Raw genomic sequence first — 12697 nt, 5'->3', positions numbered from 1 at the left:
ACACACGCACGCTCTGTCTCTCACACACACACACGCTATCTGTCTCTCTCTCACAAACACACACGCGTGCTCTGTCTCTCTCTCACACACACACGCACGCTCTCTCTCTCTCTCTCACACACACACACATGCATGCTCTGTCTCTCATATATACGAATGTTCTGTCTGTCTCTCACACACGCAGGCTTTGTCTCTGTCTCTCACACGCGGGTTTGCTCTGCCTCTCTCTCTCTCACACATATATATGCACGCTATGACTCTCTCTCCCAGACATCCACACCCTGTCTGTCTCTCACACACATGCACGCTCTGTCTCTCTCTCTCTCAAAACACAGGCATGCTCTGTCTCTCTCTCTCATACACACACACACGCGCATGCTCTGTCTCTCATAAATACTCATGATCTGTCTGCCTCTCTCTCACATACACACACGCAAGCTCTGTCTCTCTCCCTCTCGCAGACATGCACGCTCTGTCTCTCTCTCACAGACACGCACGCTCTGTCTCTCTCTCACAGACATGCATGCTCTGTCTCTCTCTCACTGACATGCATGCTCAGTCTCTCTCACAGACACGCACGCTCAGTTTCTCTCTCACAGAAACGCATGTTCAGTCTCTCTCTCACAGACATGCACGCTCAGTCTCTCTCTCACAGATACGCATGCCCTGTCTGTCTCTCACACACATGCACGCTCTCTCTCTATCTCTCACACACAGGCACTCTCTGTCTCTCCCTCTCACACACAGGCACGCTCTGTCTCTCTCTCTCACACGCACACACGCGCATGCTCTGTCTCTCATAAATTCGCATGCTCTGTTTGTCTCTCTCTCACACAGGTAGGCTCTGTCTCTCTGTCTCACACGCGGGCATGCTCTGCCTCAATCTCTCTCTCACACATATACATGCTCGCTCTGTCTCTCTCTCTCACACACACACATGCATGCTCTGTCTCTGTCACACACACACACATTGCATGCTCTGTCTCTCTCTCACACACACACACACACTTTGTCTCTCTCTAACAGTCAAACGCCCGCTCTGTCTCTCTCTCTCTCACACACACACATGCTCGATCTGTCTCTCTCTCTCACACACACACACACATGCACGCTCTGTCTCTCACACACACACGCACGCTCTGTCTCTCTCTCTCACACACACACAGGCTCTGTTTCTCTCTCTCACACGCAGCCATGCTCTGCCTCTCTCTCTCTCTCACACATATACATGCATGCTCTGTCTCTCTCTCACTGACACGCATGCTCAGTTTCTCTCTCACAGACACGCATGCTCAGTCTCTCTCTCACAGACACGCACGCTCTGTCTCTCTCTCACATACACACACACACGCATGCTCTGTCTCTCATACATACGAATGCTCTGTCTGTCTCTCACACATGCAGGCTCTGTCTATCACCCTCACACGCGGGCATGCTCTGCCTCTCTCTCTCTCACACATATACATGCACGCTAGGTCTCTCTGTCCCAGACATCCACAGCCTGTCTGTCTCTCACACATGAGCACGCTCTGTCTCTCTCTCTCAAAACACAGGCACGCTCTGTCTCTCTCTCTCACACACACACACACGCGCATGATCTGTTTGTCTCTCTCTCACACAGGCAGGCTCTGTCTCCCTCTCTCACACACGGGCATGCTCTGCCTCTCTCTCTCTCACACATATACATGCTCGCTCTGTCTCTCTCTCTCACACACACACACATGCATGCTCTGTCTTTCTCACACGCACACACACGATTGCTCTGTCTCTCGCTCTCACACACACACACACGCTTTGTCTCTCTCTCACACACACATGCCGGCTCTGTCTCTCTCTCTCTCACACACACATATGCTCGCTCTGGCTCTCTCTCTCACACACACACACATGCATGCTCTGTCTCTCACACACACACATGCACGCTCTGTCTCTCTCTCTCACACACACACAGGCTCTATCTCTCTCTCTCACACGCGGGCATGCTCTGCCTCTCTCTCTCCCACACATATACATGCACGCTCTGTCTCTCTCTCACTGACACGCATGCTCAGTCTCTCTCTCACAGACACGCATGCTCAGTCTCTCTCTCACAGACACGCACGCTCAGTATCTCTCTCACAGACATTCACGCCCTGTCTGCCTCTCATACACATGCACGCTCTGTCTCTCTCTCCCACACACAGGCACGCTCTGTCTCTCTCTCTCACACACACACAGGTGCATGCTCTGTCTCTCATACATACGCATGCTCTGTCTGTCTCTCTCTCTCACACACGCACGCACGCTCTGTCTCTCTCTCTCACAGACACGCAATCTCTGTCTCTCTCGCAGCCACACACGCGCACGCTCTGTCTCTCTCTCACACACACATGCACGCCCTGTCTCTCTCTCACACACACACAGGCACAATCTGTCACTTTCTCACAGACACGCACGCTCTGCCTCTCTCTAACAGACACGCACGCTCTGTCTCTCTCTCACACACATGCACGCTCTGTCTCTCTCTCTCTCACAGACACGCACGCTCTGCCTCTCTCTCAGAGACATGCACGCTCTGTCTCTCTCTCACAGACACACACGCTCAGTCTCCCTCTCACAGACACGCACGCTCGGTCTCTCTCTCAAACATATACACGCACGCTCAGTCTCTCTCTCACACACAGGCACGCTCTGCCTCTCTCTCTTACACACAGGCATGCTCTGTCTCTCTCCCTCACACACAGGCACGCTCTGTCTCTCTCTCTCACACACACTCACACGCGCATGCTCTGTCTCTCATACATACGCATGCTCTGTCTGTCTGTCTCTCACACACTGGCTCTGTCTCTCTCTCTCACACACGGGCATGCTCTGCCTCTCTAACTCTCACAAATATGCACGCACGCACTGTCTCTCTCTCTCTCACACACATACACGCAAGCTCAGTCTCTCTCTCACAGGCAGGCACGCCCTGTCTGTCTCTCACGCACATGCAAGCTCCCTCTCTCTCTCTCACACACAGGCACGCTCTGTCTCTCTCTCTCACACACACAGACGCACATGCTCTGTCTCTCATACATACGCATGCACTGTCTGTCTCTCTCTCTCACACACGCAGGCTCACTTTGTCTCTCTCACACACACAGACACTCACGCTCTGCCTCTCTCATACACAAGCATGCGCTGTCTCTCTCTCACACTCGGGCAATCTCTGTCTCTCTCTCTCTCACACATATAAATGTAAGTTCTGTCTCTCTCTCACACATATAAACTCACGCTCTGTCTCTCTCTCACACACACACACGCACGCGCTGTCTCTCTCTCACACACACACATGCATGCTCTATCTATCTCTCAGACACAAACACACGCATGCTCTACCTCTCTCGCACAAACACACACGCACACTCTGCCTATCTCTCACACACAATCATGCGGTGTCTCTCTCTCACACTCGGGCATGTTCTGTCTCTCTCTCACACACACAGATGCACGCGCTCTCTCTTTCTCACACACACACGCACGCTCTGGCTCTCACACACAAACACACATGATCTGTCTCTCTCTCACACACACACAAACTACGCTCTGTCTCTCTCTCACACACATACACACATGCTCTGTCTCTCTCTCACAGACCGGCTTGCCCTGTCTGTCTCTCACACACATGCACGTTCTGTCTCTCTCTCTCTCACACACATGCACGCTCTGTCTCTCTCTCACACACACATGCATTCTCTGTCTCTCTCTCACACACACAAATGCACTCTCTGTCTCTCTCTCTCACACACACATGCACGCTCTGTCTCTCTCTCTCACTCACACACAGGCTCTTTCTCTCTCTCTCACACGCAGGCATGCTCTGCCTCTCTCTCTCACACATATACATGCACGCTCTGTCTCTCTCTCACTGACAAGCATGCTCAGTTTTTCTTTCACAGACACACATGCTCAGTCTCTCTCTCAGAGACACGCACGCTCTGTCTCTCTCTCACATACACACACACGCGCATGCTCTGTCTCTCATACATACGAATGCTCTGTCTGTCTCTCACACATGCAGGCTCTGTCTTTCTCAGTCACATGCGGGCATGCTCTGCCTCTCTCTCTCTCACACATATACATGCACGCTATGTCTCTCTGTCCCAGACATCCACACCCTGTCTGTCTCTCACACATGTGCACGCTCTGTCTCTCTCTCACAAAACACATGCACGCTCTGTCTCTCTCTCACAGACACGCATGCTCAGTCTCTCTCTCACAGACATGCATGCTCAGTCTCTCTCTCACAGACATGCACGCTCAGTCTCTCTCTCACAGACATGCACGCCCTGTCTCTATCTCTCACACACAGGCACGCTCTGTCTCTCCCTCTCACACACAGGCACGCTCTGTCTCTCTCTCTCTCACACACACACACGCGCATGCTCTGTCTCTCATACATTCGCATGCTCTGTATGTCTCTCTCTCACACAGGCAGGCTCTGTCTCTCTGTCTCACATGCGGGCATGCTCTGCATCTCTCTCTCTCTCTCACATATACATGCTCGCTCTGTCTCTCTCTCTCACACACACACACACATGCATGCTCTGTCTCTCTCTCACACACACACATGGATGCTCTGTCTCTGTCTCACACACACACATGCTTTGTCTCTCTCTCAAAGACACACGCCTGCTCTGTCTCTCTCTCTCTCACACACACACACGCTCGCTCTGTCTCTCTCTCTCTCACACACACACACACACATGCACGCTCTGTCTCTCACACACACACGCACGCTCTGTCTCTCTCTCACACACACACACAGGCTCTGTCTCTCTCTCTCTCACACGCGGGCATGCTCTGCCTCTCTCTCTCTCTCTCACACATATACAGGCACGCACAGGCTCTCTCTCACTGACACGCATGCTCATTCTCTCTCACAGACACACAGGCTCAGTCTCTCTCTCACAGACATGCATGCTCAGTCTCTCTCTCACAGACACGCACGCTCAGTCTCTCTCTCACAGACATGCACGCCCTGTCTGCCTCTCACACACATGCACGCTCAGTCTCTCTCTCTCAAACACAGTCACGCTCTGTCTCACTCTCTCTCTCACACACACACACATGCACGCTCTGTCACTCTCTCACACAGACACACACGCTCTGTCTCTCTCTCACCGACATGCACGTTCTCTCTCTCTCTCACAGACACGCACGCTCTGTCTCTCTCTCACTGACATGCACGTTCTCTCTCTCTCTCACAGACACGTACGCTCAGTCTCTCTCACAGACACGCACTCTCGGTCTCTCTCTCACACACACACATGCACGCTCTGTCTCTCTCTCGCACACACAATCGCACGCTCTGTCTCTCACACACAAACACGCACGATCTGTCTCTCTCTCACACACACACACGAACGCTCTGTCTCTCTTTCACACACATACACGCACGCTCTGTCTCTCTCTCACAGACCGGAACGCCCTGTCTCTCTCTCACACACATGCATGCTCTGTCTCTCTCTCACACACACATGCACGCTCTGTCTCTCTCTCTCTCACACACAGATGCTCGATCTGTCTCTCTCTCACACACACACATGCACGCGCTGTCTCTCTCTCACACACACACATGCATGCTCTGTCTCTCTCTCACACACTCACGCATGCTCTGTCTCTCACACCCACACACGCGCGATCTGTCTCTCTCACACAAACACACACGCATGCTCTGTCTCTCTCTCACACACATACACACACGTTCTGTCTCTCTCTCACACACACACACACACAAACGCTCCGTCTCTCTCTCACACACGCAGGGTCTGTCTCTCTCTCTCACATGCAGGCATGCTCTGCCTCTCTCTCTCTCACACATATACATGCACGATATGTCTCTCTCTCACAGACAGCCACACCCTGTCTGTCTCTCACACACATGCACGCTCTGTCTCTCTCTCTCAAAACACAGGCACGCTCTGTCTCTCCCTCTCACACACACACACACGCGCATGCTCTGTCTCTCATACATACTCATGATCTGTCTGCCTCTCTCTCACATACACACACGCATGTCTGTCTATCTCTCTCTCGCAGACACGCACGCTCTGTCTCTCTCTCACAGACACGCATGCTCTGTCTCTCGCTCACTGGCACGCATGCTCAGTCTCTCTCACAGACACGCACACTCAGTCTCTCTCTCACAGACACGCACACCCTGTCTGTCTTACACACACATGCACGCTCTGTCTCTATCTGTCATACACAGGCACGCTCTGTCTCTCCCTCTCACACACAGGCACGCTCTGTCTCTCTCTCTCACACTCAGGCACGCTCTGTCTCTCTCTCTGAAACACACACATGCGCATGCTCTGTCACTCATACAGACGCATGCTCTCTTTGTCTCTCTCTCAAACAGGCAGGCTCTGTCTCCCTCTCTCACACGCTGGCATGCTCTGCCTCTCTCTCTCTCACACATATACATGCTCGCTCTGTCTCTCTCTCTCACACACATACATGCATGCTCTGTCTCTCTCACACACACACACACGCATGCTCTGTCTCTCTCTCTCACACACACACACACTTTGTCTCTCTCTCACACACACACGCCCACTCTGTCTCTCTCTCTCTCAAACACACACACGCTCGCTCTGTCTCTCTCTCTCACATACACACACATGCACGCTCTGTCTCTCACACGCACACATGCACGCTCTGTCTCTCTCTCTCACACGCGGGCATGCTCTGCCTCTCTCTCTCCCACACATAAACATGCTCGCTCTGTCTCTCTCTCTCACACACACACACATGCACGCTCTGTCTCTCGCACACACACATGCACGCTCTGTCTCTCTCTCACACACACACAGAGGCTCTATCTCTCTCTCTCACACGTGGGCATGCTCTGCCTCTCTCTCTCCCACACATATACACGCACGCTCTGTCTCTCTCTCACTGACACGCATGCTCAGTCTCTCTCACAGACACGCACGCTCAGTCTCTCTCTCTCAAATCACAGGCACGCTCTGTCTCTATCTCTCACACACACACACACGCGCATCCTCTGTCCTTCATACATTCGCATGCTCTGTTTGTCTCTCTCTCACACAGGCAGGCTCTGTCTCTCTCTCTCACACGTGGGCATGCCCTGCCTCTCTCTCTCTCACACATATACATGCATGCTATGTCTCTCTGTCCCAGACATCCACACCCTGTCTGTCTCTCACACATGTGTACGCTCTGTCACTCTCTCTCAAAACACAGGCATGCTCAGTCTCTCTCTCTCACACACACACACACGCGCATGATCTGTTTGTCTCTCTCTCACACAGGCAGGCTCTGTCTCCCTCTCTCACACGCGGGCATGCTCTGCCTCTCTCTCTCTCACACATATACATGCACGCTCTGTCTCTCTCACTCACACACACACACATGCATGCTCTGTCTCTCTCACACGCACACACAATTGCTCTGTCTCTCGCTCTCACACACACACACGCTTTGTCTCTCTCTCACACACACATGCCCGCTCTGTCTCTCTCTCTCTCACACACACACATGTGCACGCTCTGTCTCTCTCTCTCAAAACACATGCACGCTCTGTCTCTCTCTCAGACACACACATGCACACTCTGTCTCTTTCTCACACACACAAACGCACGCTCTGTCTCTAACACACACACACATGCGATCTGTCTCTCTCACACAAACACACAAGCAAGCTCTATCTCTCTCTCACACACACACACGCACGCTCTCTCTCTCTTTCACAAACAAACGCACAAACGCTCCGTCTCTCTCTCTCTCACACACACACGCACGGTCTGTCTCTATCTCTCACACACACATACGCGCATGCTCTGTCTCTCATAAATACGAATGCTCTGTCTGTCTCTCACACACGCAGGCTCTGTCTCTCTCTCTCACATGCAGGCATGCTCTGCCTCTCTCTCTCTCACACATCTACATGCACGATATGTCTCTCTCTCACAGACAGCCACACCCTGTCTGTCTCTCACAAAATTGCACACTCTGTCTCTCTCTCTCAAAACACAGGCACGCTCCGTCTCTCTCTCTCGCACACACACACGCGCATGCTCTGTCTCTCATACATACTCATGATCTATCTGCCTCTCTCTCACACACAAACACGCACGTCTGTCTCTCTGTCTCTCGCAGACACGCACTCTCTTTATCTCTCTCACAGGCACGTACGCTCTGTCTCTCGCTCACTGACACGCATGCTCAGTCTCCAACACAGACACGCACGCTCAGTCTCTCTCTCACAAACATGCATGCTCAGTCTGTCTCTAACAGACATGCATCTCAGTCTCTGTCTCACAGACACGCACGCCCTTTCTGTCTCACACACACATGCAAGCTACGTCTCTCTCACACACACACACGGATGCTCTGTCTCTCTCTCTCTCACACACACACACACACTTTGTCTCTCTCTCACACACACACGCCCGCTCTGTCTCTCTCTCTCTCACACACACACACGCTCGCTCTGTCTCTCTCTCTCACACACACATGCACACTCTGTCTCTCTCACACACACATGCACGCTCTGTCTCTCTCTCACACACACACACACAGGCTCTGTCTCTCTCTCTCACATGCGGGCATGCTCTGCCTCTCTCTCTCCCACACATAAACATGCACGCTCTGTCTCTCTCTCACAGACATGCATGCTCAGTCTCTCTCTCACAGACATGCACGCTCAGTCTCTCTCTCACAGACATGCACGCCCTGTCTCTATCTCTCACACACAGGCACGCTCTGTCTCTCCCTCTCACACACAGGCACGCTCTGTCTCTCTCTCTCTCACACACACACACGCGCATGCTCTGTCTCTCATACATTCGCATGCTCTGTTTGTCTCTCTCGCACACAGGCAGGCTCTGTCTCTCTGTCTCACATGCGGGCATGCTCTGCATCTCTCTCTCTCTCACACATATACATGCTCGCTCTGTCTCTCTCTCTCACACACACACACACATGCATGCTCTGTCTCTCTCTAACACACACACATGGATGCTCTGTCTCTGTCTCACACACACACATGCTTTGTCTCTCTCTCACAGACACACGACTGCTCTGTCTCTCTCTCACTCACACACACACACGCTCGCTCTGTCTCTCTCTCTCACTCACACACACACATGCACGCTCTGTCTCTCACACACACACGCACGCTCTGTCTCTCTCTCACACACACACACAGGCTCTGTCTCTCTCTCTCTCACACGCGGGCATGCTCTGCCTCTCTCTCTCTCTCTCACACATATACAGGCACGCTCTGTCTCTCTCTCACTGACACGCATGCTCAGTCTCTCTCACAGACACACAGGCTCAGTCTCTCTCTCACAGACATGCATGCTCAGTCTCTCTCTCACAGACACGCACGCTCAGTCTCTCTCTCACAGACATGCACGCCCTGTCTGCCTCTCACACACATGCACGCTCAGTCTCTCTCTCTCAAACACAGTCACGCTCTGTCTCTCTCTCTCTCACACACAGACACATGCACGCTCTCTCACTCTCTCTCACACAGACACACACGCTCTGTCTCTCTCTCACCGACATGCACGTTCTCTCTCTCTCTCACAGACACGCACGCTCAGTCTCTCTCACAGACACGCTCTCTCGGTCTCTCTCACACACACACACATGCACGCTCTGTCACTCTCTCTCACACAGACACGCACGCTCTGTCTCTCTCTCACCGACATGCACGTTCTCTCTCTCTCTCACAGACACGCACGCTCAGTCTCTCTCACAGTCACGCACTCTCGGTCTCTCTCTCACACACACACATGCACGCTCTGTCTCTCTCTCGCACACACAATCGCACGCTCTGTCTCTCACACACAAACACGCACGATCTGTCTCTCTCTCACACACACACACGAACGCTCTGTCTCTCTTTCACACACATACACGCACGCTCTGTCTCTGTCTCACAGACCGGAACGCCCTGTCTCTCTCTCACACACATGCATGCTCTGTCTCTCTCTCACACACACATGCACGCTCTGTCTCTCTCTCTCTCACACACAGATGCTCGATCTGTCTCTCTCTCACACACACACATGCACGCGCTGTCTCTCTCTCACACACACACATGCATGCTCTGTCTCTCTCTCACACACTCACGCACGCTCTGTCTCTCACACACACACACGCGCGATCTGTCTCTCTCACACAAACACACACGCATGCTCTGTCTCTCTCTCACACACATACACACACGTTCTGTCTCTCTCTCACACACACACACACACAAACGCTCCGTCTCTCTCTCACACACGCAGGGTCTGTCTCTCTCTCTCACATGCAGGCATGCTCTGCCTCTCTCTCTCTCACACATATACATGCACGATATGTCTCTCTCTCACAGACAGCCACACCCTGTCTGTCTCTCACACACATGCACGCTCTGTCTCTCTCTCTCAAAACACAGGCACGCTCTGTCTCTCCCTCTCTCACACACACACACGCACATGCTCTGTCTCTCATACATACTCATGATCTGTCTGCCTCTCTCTCACATACACACACGCACGTCTGTCTATCTCTCTCTCGCAGACACGCACGCTCTGTCTCTCTCTCACAGACACGCATGCTCTGTCTCTCGCTCACTGACACGCATGCTCAGTTTCTCTCAGAGACACGCACACTCAGTCTCTCTCTCACAGACACGCACACCCTGTCTGTCTTACACACACATGCACGCTCTGTCTCTATCTGTCATACACAGGCATGCTCTGTCTCTCCCTCTCACACACAGGCACGCTCTGTCTCTCTCTCTGAAACACACACATGCGCATGCTCTGTCACTCATACAGACGCATGCTCTCTTTGTCTCTCTCTCAAACAGGCAGGCTCTGTCTCCCTCTCTCACACGCGGGCATGCTCTGCCTCTCTGTCTCTCACACATATACATGCTCGCTCTGTCTCTCTCTCTCACACACATACATGCATGCTCTGTCTCTCTCACACACACACACACACGCATGCTCTGTCTCTCTCTCTCTCACACACACACACACTTTGTCTCTCTCTCACACACACACGCCCGCTCTGTCTCTCTCTCTCTCAAACACACACACGCTCGCTCTGTCTCTCTCTCTCACATACACACACATGCACGCTCTGTCTCTCACACGCACACATGCACGCTCTGTCTCTCTCTCTCACACGCGGGCATGCTCTGCCTCTCTCTCTCCCACACATAAACATGCTCGCTCTGTCTCTCTCTCTCACACACACACACATGCACGCTCTGTCTCTCGCACACACACATGCACGCTCTGTCTCTCTCTCACACACACACACAGAGGCTCTATCTCTCTCTCTCACACGCGGGCATGCTCTGCCTCTCGCTCTCCCACACATATACATGCACGCTCTGTCTCTCTCTCACTGACACACATGCTCAGTCTCTCTCACAGACACGCACGCTCAGTCTCTCTCTCTCAAATCACAGGCACGCTCTGTCTCTATCTCTCACACACACACACACGCGCATGCTCTGTCCTTCATACATTCGCATGCTCTGTTTGTCTCTCTCTCACACAGGCAGGCTCTGTCTCTCTCTCTCACACGTGGGCATGCTCTGCCTCAATCTCACTCTCACACAAATACATGCTCGCTCTGTCTCTCTCTCTCACACACATACACATGCATGCTCTGTCTCTCTCACACACACACAGATGCATGCTCTGTCTCTATCTCACACACACACACACACTTTGTCTCTCTCTAACAGTCACACGCCCGCTGTCTTTCTCTCTCTCACACACACACATGCTCGCTCTGTCTCTCTCTCTCACACACACACACACACATGCACGCTCTGTCTCTCACACACAGACGCACGCTCTGTCTCTCTCTCTCACACACACATAGGCTCTGTCTCTCTCTCTCACATGCAGCCATGCTCTGCCTCTCTCTCTCTCTCACACATATACATGCACGCTCTGTTTCTCTCTCACTGACACGCATGCTCAGTCTCTCTCACAGACACGCACGCTCAGTTTCTCTCTCACAGACACGCATGCTCAGTCTCTCTCTCACAGACACGCACGCTCTGTCTCTCTCTCACATACACACACACGCGCATGCTCTGTCTCTCATACATACGAATGCTCTGTCTGTCTCTCACACATGCAGGCTCTGTCTTTCTCTTTCACACACGGGCATGCTCTGCCTCTCTCTCTCTCACACATATACATGCATGCTATGTCTCTCTGTCCCAGACATCCACACCCTGTCTGTCTCTCACACATGTGTACGCTCTGTCTCTCTCTCTCAAAACACAGGCATGCTCAGTCTCTCTCTCTCACACACACACACACGCATGATCTGTTTGTCTCTCTCTCACACAGGCAGGCTCTGTCTCCCTCTCTCACACGCGGGCATGCTCTGCCTCTCTCTCTCTCACACATATACATGCACGCTCTGTCTCTCTCACTCACACACACACACATGCATGCTCTGTCTCTCTCACACGCACACACAATTGCTCTGTCTCTCGCTCTCACACACACACACGCTTTGTCTCTCTCTCACACACACATGCCCGCTCTGTCTCTCTCTCTCTCACACACACACATGTGCACGCTCTGTCTCTCTCTCTCAAAACACAGGCACGCTCTGTCTCTCTCTCTCACACACACACACACACGCGCATGATCTGTTTTTCTCTCTCTCACACAGG

The sequence above is a fragment of the Carcharodon carcharias genome, chromosome 4 (genome assembly GCF_017639515.1).
Source record: "Carcharodon carcharias isolate sCarCar2 chromosome 4, sCarCar2.pri, whole genome shotgun sequence".
Classification (NCBI taxonomy): Eukaryota; Metazoa; Chordata; class Chondrichthyes; order Lamniformes; family Lamnidae; genus Carcharodon; species Carcharodon carcharias.
Note: the sequence above shows the minus strand (reverse complement) of the source record.